Below are 13154 nucleotides of genomic sequence, written 5' to 3'. Positions count from 1 at the left end.
CAATTCAGCACAATGCATTACAGCAACAAAACGTCACAAAACAATAAAACATTAACACAACACAAAATAAAACAATTTAACAACACAAAAATGCAGTAACAACACTCCATTTTACTGCAGTGTTGTTACGTTGTGCTGTTGCTACCTCATATAATGGGGCTGTGTTTTTTTCTGTTGGGGTCATGCGTTGGTTTTCCTTGGCATGATGTGTGTTGCAATGTTATGTTTATGTTCTTGGGCTGTCACTGAGTTTTTGTAATTTTGGATGTTACTGTGGCGCAGCTATAGTTTTGTTGTACAAAAGCTACAGCTAATCCGCTTAATTTGCAGTAATCTTGGAGTCATATATTAACTACTTTGAGTAATGTACTCTCCTGGTGCAGCGGTAAAGGTTTTTTTCACCTGTACTGCTTTCTTTAACATCACACACATGTAACTGCACCAATGTAAATGTTGTGATCCGCCCCTTGATTTCATTCTCCTATTCCAAGTGTCTGTCCCTTTATCATTCTCTCGCATACACACAAACACTCTCTCATCAGTACATAGCATTACTCCCACTCTTAAAATATTCTCCCCATTTACTCTCTCATCTTCACAGTGGCAATGTTGCCAAACTCCATAACAACATCATTTAAGCAGTTTGTATCCTGGATTCTGTCCCACTGCCGACTCCTAACCTATCATCATCCTAGAAGAGGGTCCAGGATTCTACACCCAATGGCCAACAACATCTCCAGTCCCTTCTAACATTGAAATCATGCCCCTTCGCTTCTCACACTTTCTCGGCCCTCATTTGTAGGTGACGCTACAGAAAAGCTACCCCCACATTCCACCATCATCATCTCATTTTAGGAGGCAGTTATCCTAGAAGCCCGAAAAGAAACTTGCCTACCACTCCTGATAAATAGTATCTTTACAATTATTGTAATTCATTTATTGTTTTACTTTAATATTAGTTTTGGCTCCCAAACAACTAGAAGAAATAGCAATTATTACGATGTTGTCAAATGTTGTTGGAAAGGTCGTTTTCAATTATTTCTTAATTCCAGAGACTACGTGCCGCTAGAGAGAAAAGCTTGCGACCTTGCTTAGGTTTACTTGCAATTTCTTTTCTCCTAGGTCTAGAAGTCATAACTCCCTGAGAGACACTGACAAAGTTTGGTAAATAGTAAGAAATTTGGGCAAGATGTACCTTATGGGTAGGACATCAAAAAAGTGGGGGATCGGGGGCCATCAAGGTCCAGCACACAAGCCCCAAGGAATGAACTGTAATAGAGTGTGCTGTTCTTAACACCATCGCTACTGATGGTATTCCCGACCTGTGCTGGTCCCGAGTTATTCCCATTGTTCATGACGAGCTCAGCTCATCATGAGTGTACGAGAGGTCTACCTCATGACGAGCTGAGCTCGTCATGAGCATCGAAGGGGATAAGGAAAGAGAAGAAAAGGACAAAGGAGTGGAATAGCTCCTATAAGGAGCAAGGGCCGTCACACACCCAAAGAGTGTCATGCTTCATCATAGGGCAGCTCCTCGTTGAGCGAGCGCTGCAATGCCCAATGGGCCCCACAGGGTGGGCTCTTTGCCAGAGTTATTTTATCCTGAAAGTCTGGCAGTAGATGAACCGGGTGTGTGGGGAGTGTGGGGTATGTACAAATGAGAGTAGCATGTGAGACAAGTGTGAGTTAAAAATAACTATGGGAGATTCTGCCCATGGAAAACTCTACTTGTAGCTAGATTAATTTTGTTTCATCCTTTACCTCTTAGATAATCGTCTAGGCTTCAGAAAGAAGATGCAATGCTGTTCAAATGTGGAAAGTGTGAAAGCACGAGCCCTGCATTCCCTGATCCACCTAGCTGTTACCAGAATTGTGCTCCATATACAAACAGAAGCAGAAATTACAATAAAAATGTAAGGAAGGGCACGCCGTTGGAGATTACAATAAATCTCATAATTACACTTTGGTGCTTTCAAAAGTATTGCTGTCTTTTGAAGTTAATAACTTCTTATGTAACCACGCCAGCAATTTTATGGGATTCTCTGAACGATTTGAAATTTCTTAGAATAAATGTTAAGTGAGACCTGCTTTGTGGGGCAATATGTAATTTGCCTGACCAGCCCTGCCCAACAAAAGCATTCTTTCATGGAGCCTTGACTGTACCTTGACTCGAACAGGATTCCAGGTATCATCAGCCTTCCTTTCTAGAGGGAAAAAGCTTGCACCTGTTATTTGCTCCAATTTGTTATTGTTTACTGCAGAAACACATTTGTTAAAGAATGGATTAAAGCACAGTGCATTGCTCCAAATGGCTTGCCGCTTGCTTTCTACTTTGACTTATTACAAGAATGTGTTACCACAACTAGTCGTTTGTTCATTTTGCGGCTTTCCAGAGAGCGCCCCCCAGAGCTGGACCGAGGTTTTGCATAACACCTGCCCCTGTTTGACTGAATTGACTTCCATAATTTGTTCTCAGCCCAAATATACCAGTTTCTTAATTACCTACTGAATATCATAGGGAGCCCTTGGCCGGCCGTGGCTAGCCAATAGCTGCATTAAACTTACATTTTCTATTCCACTCTTATGTTGCCAGTGAGTCATCATAGACACGAAATGTGTGTAAGAAGATAACACTTCAGAGTACCATAAAATATTCACCACTCCACTACTTGATCTCAATTGTTATATGACCAGCATAAAGTATTTCCTATTATAAAGCCATAATCAACAATGTATGCGTGTGACAGATGGAATTCTTATGAATGGCGTCCTTCATCAGAAAAGTTATATTTAATGTGGCAGTGGCATAAGAATAACTTTTTAAAAAGTGATGGGTGGAATGCTTCAGTTGATCTCATTCAATGGTAATTGTTCGGGCCCTGTTCCGGTCCATTGTTTTTTGGGGCATGAGGCCATTCCAGACAGACTGCCAGACCAAGTCCCACCGCAACAGGAACACAGGACCAGTTTCAGCCTTGTTGTTCCACCTCAGCTGGAGGTCTATGGCACAGAGTGCAAGGAATCCACATCTGGGTATACCTGTCACACTTAAAGTATTTTACTTAGAAAAAATAAAAAAATTATGGATGGAACCTTTGAATTAATCTACGCCGTTGTTTCCTAGTTTCATATTACTCCCTGAATAAGGTGCAGTTGCAGATGGCCCAGCATTGTTGACCCAAAAGATTCATATAGGGGCAGATGCTGTGGTGGGTTTCCTATTGGTCACTGGAAAGAAGCGAGAAATGTATTCGACGGCTGGGCAAGTTGAAGGGCCCTATATATATATATGGAGCTATAGATATACATATTTATTTACGACCGGAAACTACCTTATATCGTCTTAGTTTATGATCTGTAATATTCGGTTTTGATTGCTTTTAAATTAACCCACAAAGGTATGTATTGCCACAACAGTGTCCTACAGAGTATATTCACCTCTACACGTAAACATTAAAACATACCCAAATGAAAAAAAACAGACATAAATAGGATTATTTAAAGGTTGGGAAAAGAGATGGAAAATAAAACTACAGAATGCTTGTTTTTAAGTGTAAGCAAATCCTATGTCCAGCTGTTTCCACAGCCGTACCTAACCTTAACATTCACTGCACGTACAAAACTAAGCTTCTTAAAATTAAGAATGGGACTCATCAACTTGTCGTGTCACTTGCCAAAATGGAAAAGAGTCAATGGCCACGAATCCTGTCGACTTTGTGGGAAACACAAAGAAGACATCACACACATCCTATGCCTCTGCCCAAACCTGTTGCACGAAAGACGGTTCCTCTTAAGGAAACTTTGGAACAAAAATATGGTGAGATCATGCAGGGCTGCAGTTCTGGCATGCTTTGATCCCCGGAACACCGAACTAAATTGTGCCCTGGTCAGGTTCTTGGACCAAGCAGAAAAAAGAGTTTGTGATGTGATCGATCCAAGTGACCTTCCATCAGCATAATATTTGCTACTTTTATTTATACTGGACTGGAATTTGCATTCCTTTTTTTACATATGTACACTTTTAAATACTTTTATCTTTTGTAACTTGCAAAGGTTTTTTTAAATCAAGCAATAAAGTATAATAAAAGTGTAAGCAAATCGTTGCTATGAAAGGGGTTCACCGTAAGGGTAAAGTATAAAGCCAGAGTATCATAGCACTGGAAGAAGGTGCTCAGAAAACAAACACGTGCAAAGACCCAACTGTTAAAGAGGGCTGCAGACCTTACCAGCTATCCATTAGGGCTCTATTCATCTCCCTACTCAGATATTGTGAACAATTCAGCTGGGGTCTAACGAGCCATGACTTCCCTCTCATAATAGGTCCTTTCTGAATTTCAACCCAGGACCTGAAAGGGGAGCACAATTGAATTTCAAGGTGGGTTTGAAAGCAAACATCTCTGGCAGAGTTTTGGGACGGGGGAGGGGAGCGGTTTATAAAGAATCTCTTTATTCACCCCAACAGACGGAATATCAATAGCAAGAGTTTTGGGTTCTCTGGTTCTCCCTCAAGAAATGGCGGCCAATTGAAATTGCATCCTTCAGGACTAGAATTGCTGTCCTATGCCTCAACTGGGGCTGCACGCATCAGCAACAAACCAGAATATAGTGTTTCATGACTGATGGCTGCTGTGAGGAGAGAGAAATGATTGCAAACCTGGCAAAAGATTTAATCTAAAAACGACAAAGTGCAGTCTGTACTAAAGTCTCCTTCGCCACATCCCATTGAGAGGCTAGACGGGATGGATACTCATCACTTTCTTGTTCTCTTGTCAGTTGGGTAATCTAAAAGAACACTAGGTTATGTTAAATAGCATAAACTTGCAAAATGTTGGATTCTTTAACATAAGATTGAGGTTAGGCTAGAGTGTTGACGGCATCAAGACTTATGCAAAGGAGTAACCACCAATACTGGATCTCAGCTGAGGCTCAACAGGCATCTGGCAGGAGGCGGGGGGCTTGGGTTCTAGCAATGGCACATATATGTTATAACAGCTAAACTTAAAGCCAGGAGATAGGGTGGTTTTGTGCCTTTCCTTACTAGACATCCTCACCTACGACTCGGGCCAGCAGGTGAGTTGAGGGTCTATAGCAGGTATTTTTAAACCCCGCATTGCTCACAAATATTGCACGAATGGCCTATATTGGTAACTGCTGTGGTCAGTTCAAGCACAAAAACCTTTAGAAACAAATACACAATACATCTTTGCAAAATGCTTTATAGTGCACGACTTAGAATATCAGTATAGAGCTGTTCTTGAAACTAGGCAGGCCCACATGTAGGAGATGTCTGTGAGTGACACACAATGTGTGCCTCTATGTAAGCCAATGCAGCAGTGCTGGTCAGGCACTAGAGATGTCTGAATAAGACACGGAGGTGACTCTGCATCTTAAATAAAGGCCCTGCCAAGCATTGATCAGGACTCAAGATGTCTGAATAAGACACTGAAGTGGCTCTGCACCTCCCATAACGGCCCTGCCAGGCATTGAGCGGGACTAGAGATGTCTGAATAAGACACTGAGGCGACTCTGCATATTAAATAAAGGCCCTAGAGGCATTGAGCGGGGCTAGAGATGTCTGAATAAGACGCTGAGGTGACTCTGCATCTTAAATAAAGGCCCTAGAGGCATTGAGCGGGGCTAGAGATGTCTGAATAAGACACTGAGGCAACTCTGCATTTAAATAAAGGCCCTGCCAGGCATTGAGCGCAACTAGAGATGTCTGAATAAGACACTGAGGCGACTCTGTACCTTACATAAAGGCCCTGCCAGGCATTGAGCGGGACTAGAGATGTCTGAATAAGACACGGAGGTGACTCTGCATCTTAAATAATGGCCCTGCCAGGCATTAAACAGGACTAGAGATGTCTGAATAAGACACTGAGGCAAATCTGCATTTAAATAAAGGCCCTGCCAGGCATTGATCGCAACTAGAGATGTCTGAATAAGACACTGAGGCGACTCTGTACCTTACATAAAGGCCCTGCCAGGCATTGAGCGGAACTAGAGATGTCTGAATAAGACACGGAGGTGACTCTGCATCTTAAATAAAGGCCCTGCCAGGCATTGAGCGGGTCTAGAGATGTCTGAATAAGACACTGAGGCGACTCTGCATCTTAAATAAAGGCCCTGCCAGGCATTGAGCGGGACTAGAGATGTCAAAATAAGACACTGAGGCGACTCTGCATCTTAAATAAAGGCCCTGCCAGGCATTGAGCGGGACTAGAGTTCACTGAATAAGACACTGAGGCGACTCTGCATATTAAATAAAGGCCCTGCCAGGCATTGAGCGGGACTAGAGATGTCTGAATAAGACACTGAGGTGACTCTGCATCTTGAATAAAGGCCCTGCCAGGCATTGAGCGGGACTAGAGATGTCTGAATAAGACACGGAGGTGACTCTGTACCTTACATAAATTCCCTGCGAGGCATTGAGCGGGACTAGAGATGTCTGAATAAGCCACTGAGGCGACTCTGTACCTTACATAAATTCCCTGCGAGGCATTGAGCGGGACTAGAGATGTCTGAATAAGACACTGAGGCGACTCTGCATCTTAGATAAAGGCCCTGCCAGGCATTGAGCGGGACTAGAGATGTCTGAATAAGACACTGAGGCAACTCTGCATATTAAATAAAGGCCCTGCCAGGCATTGAGCGGGACTAGAGATGTCTGAATAAGACACTGAGGTGACTCTGCATCTTGAATAAAGGCCCTGCCAGGCATTGAGCGGCACTAGAGATGTCTGAATAAGACACGGAGGTGACTCTGCATCTTAAATAAAGGCCCTGCCAGGCATTGAGCAGGAAAAGAGATGTCTGAATAAGACACTGTGCCAACTCTGCATTTAAATAAAGGCCCTGCCAGGCATTGAGCGGGACTAGAGATGTCTGAATAAGACACTGAGGCGACTCTGTACCTTACATAAAGGCCCTGCCAGGCATTGAGCGGGACTAGAGATGTCTGAATAAGACACGGAGGTGACTCTGCATCTTAAATAAAGGCCCTGCCAGGCATTGAGCGGGACTAGAGATGTCTGAATAAGACACTGAGGCGACTCTGTACCTTACATAAAGGCCCTGCCAGGCATTGAGCGGGACTAGAGATGTCTGAATAAGACACGGAGGTGACTCTGCATCTTAAATAAAGGCCCTGCCAGGCATTGAGCGCAACTAGAGATGTCTGAAAAAGACACTGAGGCGACTCTGTACCTTACATAAAGGCCCTGCCAGGCATTGAGCGGGACTAGAGATGTCTGAATAAGACACGGAGGCGACTCTGTACCTTACATAAAGGCCCTGCCAGGCATTGAGCGGGACTAGAGATGTCTGAATAAGACACTGAGGCGACTCTGCATCTTAAATAAAGGCCCTGCCAGGCATTGAGCGGGACTAGAGTTGACTGAATAAGACACTGTGCCAACTCTGCATCTTAAATAAAGGCCCTGCCAGGCATTGAGCGCAACTAGAGATGTCTGAAAAAGACACTGAGGCGACTCTGTACCTTACATAAAGGCCCTGCCAGGCATTGAGCGGGACTAGAGATGTCTGAATAAGACACGGAGGTGACTCTGCATCTTAAATAACGGCCCTGCCAGGCATTAAACCGGACTAGAGATGTCTGAATAAGACACTGTGCCAACTCTGCATTTAAATAAAGGCCCTGCCAGGCATTGAGCGGGACTAGAGATGTCTGAATAAGACACTGTGCCAACTCTGCATTTAAATAAAGGCCCTGCCAGGCATTGATCGCAACTAGAGATGTCTGAATAAGACACTGAGGTGACTCTGTACCTTACATAAAGGCCCTGCCAGGCATTGAGCGGGACTAGAGATGTCTGAATAAGACACGGAGGTGACTCTGCATCTTGAATAAAGGCCCTGCCAAGCATTGAGCGGGACTAGAGATGTCTGAATAAGCCACTGAGGCGACTCTGTACCTTACATAAATTCCCTGCCAGGCATTAAACAGGACTAGAGATGTCTGAATAAGACACTGAGGCAACTCTGCATTTAAATAAAGGCCCTGCCAGGCATTGATCGCAACTAGAGATGTCTGAATAAGACACTGAGGCGACTCTGTACCTTACATAACGGCCCTGAGAGGCATTGAGCGGGACTAGAGATGTCTGAATAAGACACGGAGGTGACTCTGCATCTTAAATAAAGGCCCTGCCAGGCATTGAGCGGGACTAGAGATGTCTGAATAAGACACTGAGGTGACTCTGCACCTCCCATAACGGTCCTGCCAGGCATTGAGCGGGACTAGAGATGTCTGAATAAGACACTGAGGCAACTCTTCATATTAAATAAAGGCCCTGCCAGGCATTGAGCGGGACTAGAGATGTCTGAATAAGACACGGAGGTGACTCTGCATCTTAAATAACGGCCCTGCCAGGCATTAAACAGGACTAGAGATGTCTGAATAAGACACTGAGGCAACTCTGCATTTAAATAAAGGCCCTGCCAGGCATTGATCGCAACTAGAGATGTCTGAATAAGACACTGAGGCGACTCTGTACCTTACATAACGGCCCTGAGAGGCATTGAGCGGGACTAGAGATGTCTGAATAAGACACGGAGGTGACTCTGCATCTTAAATAAAGGCCCTGCCAGGCATTGAGCGGGACTAGAGATGTCTGAATAAGACACTGAGGCGACTCTTCATATTAAATAAAGGCCCTGCCAGGCATTGAGCGGGACTAGAGATGTCTGAATAAGACACTGAGGCGACTCTGTACCTTACATAACGGCCCTGAGAGGCATTGAGCGGGACTAGAGATGTCTGAATAAGACACGGAGGTGACTCTGCATCTTAAATAACGGCCCTGCCAGGCATTAAACAGGACTAGAGATGTCTGAATAAGACACTGAGGCAACTCTGCATTTAAATAAAGGCCCTGCCAGGCATTGATCGCAACTAGAGATGTCTGAATAAGACACTGAGGCGACTCTGTACCTTACATAACGGCCCTGAGAGGCATTGAGCGGGACTAGAGATGTCTGAATAAGACACGGAGGTGACTCTGCATCTTAAATAAAGCCCCTGCCAGGCATTGAGCGGGACTAGAGATGTCTGAATAAGACACTGAGGCGACTCTGCATATTAAATTAGGGTCCTGCCAGGCATTGAGCGGGACTAGAGATGTCTGAATAAGACACTGAGGCGACTGCATATTAAATAAAGACCCTGCCAGGCATTGAGCGGGACTAGAGATGTCTGAATAAGACACGGAGGCGACTCTGCATCTTAAATAACGGCCCTGCCAGGCATTAAACAGGACTAGAGATGTCTGAATAAGACACTGAGGCAACTCTGCATTTAAATAAAGGCCCTGCCAGGCATTGATCGCAACTAGAGATGTCTGAATAAGACACTGAGGCGACTCTGTACCTTACATAACGGCCCTGAGAGGCATTGAGCGGGACTAGAGATGTCTGAATAAGACACGGAGGTGACTCTGCATCTTAAATAAAGCCCCTGCCAGGCATTGAGCGGGACTAGAGATGTCTGAATAAGACACTGAGGCGACTCTGCATATTAAATTAGGGTCCTGCCAGGCATTGAGCGGGACTAGAGATGTCTGAATAAGACACTGAGGCGACTGCATATTAAATAAAGGCCCTGCCAGGCATTGAGCGGGACTAGAGATGTCTGAATAAGACACTGAGGCGACTCTGTACCTTACATACATTCCCTGCCAGGCATTGAGCGGGACTAGAGATGTCTGAATAAGACGCAGAGGTGACTTTTCATAATAAATAAAGGCCCTGCCAGGCATTGAGCGGGACTAGAGATGTCTGAATAAGACACTGAGGCAACTCTTCATATTAAATAAAGGCCCTGCCAGGCATTGAGCGGGGCTAGAGATGTCTGAATAAGACACGGAGGTGACTCTGCATCTTAAATAACGGCCCTGCCAGGCATTAAACAGGACTAGAGATGTCTGAATAAGACACTGAGGCAACTCTGCATTTAAATAAAGGCCCTGCCAGGCATTGATCGCAACTAGAGATGTCTGAATAAGACACTGAGGCGACTCTGTACCTTACATAACGGCCCTGAGAGGCATTGAGCGGGACTAGAGATGTCTGAATAAGACACGGAGGTGACTCTGCATCTTAAATAAAGGCCCTGCCAGGCATTAAACAGGACTAGAGATGTCTGAATAAGACACTGAGGCAACTCTGCATTTAAATAAAGGCCCTGCCAGGCATTGAGCGGGGCTAGAGATGTCTGAATAAGACACTGAGGCGACTCTTCATATTAAATAAAGGCCCTGCCAGGCATTGAGCGGGACTAGAGATGTCTGAATAAGACACGGAGGTGACTCTGCATCTTAAATAACGGCCCTGCCAGGCATTAAACAGGACTAGAGATGTCTGAATAAGACACTGAGGCAACTCTGCATTTAAATAAAGGCCCTGCCAGGCATTGAGCGGGACTAGAGATGTCTGAATAAGACACTGAGGCGACTCTTCATATTAAATAAAGGCCCTGCCAGGCATTGAGCGGGACTAGAGATGTCTGAATAAGACACGGAGGTGACTCTGCATCTTAAATAACGGCCCTGCCAGGCATTAAACAGGACTAGAGATGTCTGAATAAGACACTGAGGCAACTCTGCATTTAAATAAAGGCCCTGCCAGGCATTGATCGCAACTAGAGATGTCTGAATAAGACACTGAGGCGACTCTGTACCTTACATAACGGCCCTGAGAGGCATTGAGCGGGACTAGAGATGTCTGAATAAGACACGGAGGTGACTCTGCATCTTAAATAAAGGCCCTGCCAGGCATTGAGCGGGACTAGAGATGTCTGAATAAGACACTGAGGCGACTCTGCATATTAAATTAGGGTCCTGCCAGGCATTGAGCGGGACTAGAGATGTCTGAATAAGACACTGAGGCGACTGCATATTAAATAAAGACCCTGCCAGGCATTGAGCGGGACTAGAGATGTCTGAATAAGACACGGAGGCGACTCTGCATCTTAAATAAAGGCCCTGCCAGGCATTGAGCGGGACTAGAGATGTCTGAATAAGACACTGAGGCGACTCTGTACCTTACATACATTCCCTGCCAGGCATTGAGCGGGACTAGAGATGTCTGAATAAGACGCAGAGGTGACTTTTCATAATAAATAAAGGCCCTGCCAGGCATTGAGCGGGACTAGAGATGTCTGAATAAGACACTGAGGCGACTGCATATTAAATAAAGGCCCTGCCAGGCATTGAGCGGGACTAGAGATGTCTGAATAAGACACTGAGGCGACTCTGCATATTAAATAAAGGCCCTGCCAGGCATTGAGCGGGACTAGAGATGTCTGAATAAGACACTGAGGCGACTCTGCATATTAAATAAAGGCCCTGCCAGGCATTGAGCGGGACTAGAGATGTCTGAATAAGACACTGAGGCAACTCTTCATATTAAATAAAGGCCCTGCCAGGCATTGAGCGGGACTAGAGATGTCTGAATAAGACACGGAGGTGACTCTGCATCTTAAATAACGGCCCTGCCAGGCATTGAGCGGGACTAGAGATGTCTGAATAAGACACTGAGGCAACTCTGCATTTAAATAAAGGCCCTGCCAGGCATTGATCGCAACTAGAGATGTCTGAATAAGACACTGAGGCGACTCTGTACCTTACATAACGGCCCTGAGAGGCATTGAGCGGGACTAGAGATGTCTGAATAAGACACGGAGGTGACTCTGCATCTTAAATAAAGGCCCTGCCAGGCATTGAGCGGGACTAGAGATGTCTGAATAAGACACTGAGGCGACTGCATATTAAATAAAGACCCTGCCAGGCATTGAGCGGGACTAGAGATGTCTGAATAAGACACGGAGGCGACTCTGCATCTTAAATAAAGGCCCTGCCAGGCATTGAGCGGGACTAGAGATGTCTGAATAAGACACTGAGGCGACTCTGTACCTTACATACATTCCCTGCCAGGCATTGAGCGGGACTAGAGATGTCTGAATAAGACGCTGAGGTGACTTTTCATAATAAATAAAGGCCCTGCCAGGCATTGAGCGGGACTAGAGATGTCTGAATAAGACACTGAGGCGACTGCATATTAAATAAAGGCCCTGCCAGGCATTGAGCGGGACTAGAGATGTCTGAATAAGACACTGAGGCGACTCTGCATCTTAGATAAAGGCCCTGCCAGGCATTGAGCGGGACTAGAGATGTCTGAATAAGACACTGAGGCGACTCTGTACCTTACATAACCGCCCTGCCAGGCATTTAGCGGGACTAGAGATGTCTGAATAAGACACTGAGGCGACTCTGCATTTAAATAAAGGCCCTGCCAGGCATTGAGCGGGACTAGAGATGTCTGAATAAGACACTGAGGCGACTCTGCATTTAAATATAGGCCCTGCCAGGCATTGAGCGGGACTAGAGATGTCTGAATAAGACACTGAAGTGACTCAGCATCTTAGATAAAGGCCCTGCCAGGCATGGAGCGGGGCTATAGATGTCTGAATAAGACACTGAGGCGACTCTGTACCTTACATAACTGCCCTGCCAGGCATTGAGCGGGACTAGAGATGTCTGAATAAGACACTGAGGCGACTGTGCATTTAAATAAAGGCCCTGCCAGGCATTGAGCGGGACTAGAGATTTCTGAATAAGATGCTGAGGCGACTCTGCATATTAATAAAAGGCGCTGCCAGGCATTGAGGGGATGCCTAAATGCAGGCCCTGCTTGCAATGTTCTTCATTGGCATTTCGGTGACTGACAGCTTTAATGCTCTACGTCTACGAAATGGTTCAAAGTTGAGGAACTCAAAAGTGCCTCCTCTTATACAGCGTGCAAGAGCAGGGGCATTTGCTTGTGGGTTAATTGTTCCAGCAAGTTATCAGAGATAATGAATATTTTTCATCAGAATCTATTTGCCGTGAACTGTGGCTGCCGTTTTGCTGCTTGCTGCTGTAAATCGCTGGAGGTCAGAGTAAATGAGCATGTTTGTTTGGCTTCCATTCAAACATGTCGGAGCAACGAGAACCAGCCCCATTCCGTTTGTTTGAACAGCAGACGCACGTGCACGGTGCACACGCAACTTGTCTGCTTCCGCCTGGACTTGGAAGCCGTTCAATGGCCGTCTCCTTCGTAAGCTGATTGGTAGCTAGACTGGCAGGATGAGGATTTGA

The 13154-nt window shown here is 45.4% G+C and overlaps 1 protein-coding gene across 4 annotated transcripts in view; it reads right to left on the bottom strand.

The window, feature by feature from the left end:
- Positions 1-13154, bottom strand: part of FLNB (filamin B) — a 476237-nt gene that overhangs the window by 112879 nt on the left and 350204 nt on the right. The gene's annotated exons all lie outside the window — the stretch shown is intronic.

Source organism: Lissotriton vulgaris, chromosome 9 (genome assembly GCF_964263255.1).
Source record: "Lissotriton vulgaris chromosome 9, aLisVul1.2, whole genome shotgun sequence".
Classification (NCBI taxonomy): Eukaryota; Metazoa; Chordata; class Amphibia; order Caudata; family Salamandridae; genus Lissotriton; species Lissotriton vulgaris.
This window is presented reverse-complemented; position numbering and strand designations above follow the sequence as displayed.